Genomic DNA, 3494 nt, shown 5'->3' with positions numbered 1-3494 from the left:
GGCTTGCTCTGGGCTGGATATTAAATGCAGTTGGCTGTAATACTTTTGTTTGTCACTGAAAATGGCACTGCCTCCCACTGGACAGGATATACCAGAGTAATAAATCATTTCTTCCCTTTCATAACATACCAGAGTTCCCTTCACGTGGTGTGTGTGTGTGTGTGAGTGTGAGAGAGAGAGAGAGAGAGAGAGAGAGAGAGAGAGAGAGGGACAATGAGTGTATCCCTTCCCCTCTGGATGATACATAGATCGTCATATTTATATCCATCTCCCCACCTAGCTGTTCACTATGGCATAACTATGATTCATTAAGGACTAAGCAGTGTGTGAGGACTTTGTAGAGTGGTATGTGCTGGGCCATTCTCTACTACTTGAAGTGTAGTAAGCAAATCAAGCAACAGTGAACAGGGGAGCGCTCTGCAAATACACCACAGACTGGGATTTGTGGTAGGCCGAGTCGTAGGCTTCAGCCTTCCCAAAGAATGGTAGAGACAGTGGTGGGCTAAGGCCCACTCTTTGCCTTGCCATGCAAATATGGACCTGCAGTGGTGGTAGCCAGGACCTCTCTTCTTCCCTGCCTGCCAAGTGTATGAAGTAGTGGTGAGCCAGGAAGGAAGGAGGCACAATGGAAGTTGGGGACTGTGGGGCTCCTTGTTCATTATCACTCATTAACTGCATCAAACCTGCTCAATGGAGGGTGGTGAAGCAGTGGAATGGGTTACCTAGGCAGGTAGTGGAATCTCCATCCTTAGAGGTTTTTAAGTCCCAGCTTGACAAAGCCCTGGCCGGGATGATTTAGTTGGGGATTGGTCCTCCTGAGGTCTCTTTCAACCCCAATCTTCTATGGTTTGATGAGTTCACAAGTCAAAAGGTTATGTTTTAACTGCTGGCCCTGACTCAGCCTGGGACCTGAGAATGAAACTGGACTGTTTCCATTTTGACCATCACCACTAATAAAGATTCTCCCTGCCAAACTAGGGTCTTGGTGACACCTGTGCATCTCCACAATCAGCAGTGGGTTTGCACAGATATAACTGATAGGAACTTAGTAAACAATTGTGTTGGTGATGCACAGGAAGGAAGAGGCTCTTGGCCCCAGATCCTCAGAGGTATATAGGTGTCTAACTCCCATTATTTCAATAGAAATTAGGCACCTAAATACCTTTGAGGATCAGGGCCGTGCCTCTGAGCTGCACTGACTCTACAGGGCCAACGGGAAGAGAATAAAAACTTATTCTGATCACTAAGGTCTACAGCTGTGACATACACACAGGCAGCTGGGCTGCTGTGTAAGAAGGGGCCAATTTTATGTCGTTTTCAGAGTGGAAACATAGACCAACGTTAAGCTTTTACTTTTTGTCATGATGTCTTTTGAGACTGGAAATAAATTCTGCTTCCTCCATAATGTAAACAAAGGGCCCATCTAGAACAAATGGTTGCTATGCTAGTGTCCTCTATTATGATTAAAACACAGTTCCATCCTGTGGTATAAATGGGATTTGATCATGACTCTGGACAGAGAAAAGCTGCAGTAGGTTCAGGGACAGTTAAGTCTTGCTGACTCAGTTAGCTGGACTCATAGAGCATCAGGGATCTCAGGAGGTCATCTAGTCTAACTCCCTGCTCAAAGCAGGGCAAATCCCCATTTTTTCCCCCAGATCCCTAAATGGCCCCCCTCAAGGATTGAACTCACAAGTCTGGGTTTCGTAGGCTAATGCTCAAACCACTGAACCATCCCTCCCCTCATGTTCTCAATAGTGCAGTTCTGAACTGTGTGGTAACTGGGTTCACTGTCAAAGCTGTTGTTATGGACCCACATTTTGTCTACAAGCACATCTGTATTTTTCTAACCAGTTTGCAACACACTCCTCTGACACGGTTAAAACAGAAAAGGGGGAGAGATGTTGTGGTACACACAGCATCTTTTTTGCAACATAACTGTGTGTCAGTGAGGTTTGTGTGTCTGTCCCTGTCCCACTTTCTCTTTGCATTAGTGAAATCTGGTCAAGGCCATAGCATAGATGTATCCAAACAGAAAGAAAGAAAGAAAGAAAGAAAGAAAAAGAAAAATGCAAAATGGACACCTTTGAGAAACCTGATTTACTTCATAAATATGTCAAATCTCATCTTGTGCATGGATACTGGACTTTGGGAACACTTGTCTACCATATCATGCCAATAGATTTATTGAAATTGGCTTGGAGAGAGAGAGACCCAAAGGAAGCTGAGGACCCTTCTGGTTAAGAGAGGTTGGATAATTAACAAGCTGCCTTGGCTCATATATCTGCACCTGGGACCCTTTTCTCATGGGGTCAATGATTCATTTCAAACAGACAAAGAGGTGGACTAGCGGGGAAAGGCCAACATGGAGCCAAGGGAAATTAAAATTGTGTCAGGGCTGATAGCTGCTACCTCCCCACCTGGTCCCACTGTGAATAGAATCCTGTCAACAAAGTAGCTTCTCAACTATGTTAAGGAAATTGACAGCATTTTAGTTTAAATACAATTTAAAGAAAAAGACAATTACACATTTTGTGTACTGAGAAAAAGAAAAGGTTCTGACTCCTGAAAGGGTGCATCAGGTGTAAATCTCCCATACATTCAGGTTGTGGTGGGACTGTAATAGTCCTTCCTCCCTGGATAAATCACAAACTAGGATGGGTCTTCTCTCTGATGCGGAGACACCTGCAGGACCGACACAGATAAAGCATGAGTGAGTGTGAGGGATCATGGGATTTCAGCATCTTTCTTTGTGTTGCCAACTCTTGTGATTTTTATCCCAAGTCTCATGATATTTGATGTTTTCCTTAAAGTGTATGGAGTCCTGTTATTTCATAAGAGCTGCAGATTTTACTGAAAAAGGTAAGTTTCCAGCCCTCATGACTTCAAAGAAAAGCTTGAAAATATGAAGTGAATGCACCTTATAAAGGTGTTTCAGAGTAGCAGCCGTGTTAGTCTGTATTCGCAAAAAGAAAAGGAGTACCGGTGGCACCTTAGAGACTAACAAATTTATTAGAGCATAAGCTTTCGTGAGCTACAGCTCACTTCCGATGCATCCGATGAAGTGAGCTGTTCCTCACCTTATAAAGGCTCTGAAACCAGAAGGCAAATATTTATTATTTTTTTAAAATCTCATGTTCATTAAGACAATCTTATGATTTCTTGCGGGCCTGACTCATGACTTTTTAACTCTGCAATACTACTTGTCCCAGGAATTTCAAAGCTCCTGGAAACACTCAGACATACTTAAGAGAATAAATTCATTTAAGTTTTGCAGAACTGGCGATTTCCAGATGAATGACCTTTGGAGAATAGGAGCCTGGTTCTCTCCCCACCATTGCACCTTGGATGGTTATTTACAGCTATGCAAAGTGGGTGTAAAAATGCTACCACCAGTGTATGTGAATGAGTGGAGCATTCTGGTTTTGTAGCATTTTACTCATAAGAACAGCCATACTTGGTCAGACCAATGGTCTATCTAGCCCAGTATCCTG

The sequence above is a fragment of the Dermochelys coriacea genome, chromosome 1, assembly GCF_009764565.3.
Source record: "Dermochelys coriacea isolate rDerCor1 chromosome 1, rDerCor1.pri.v4, whole genome shotgun sequence".
In the NCBI taxonomy this organism is placed as follows: domain Eukaryota; kingdom Metazoa; phylum Chordata; order Testudines; family Dermochelyidae; genus Dermochelys; species Dermochelys coriacea.
Note: the sequence above shows the minus strand (reverse complement) of the source record.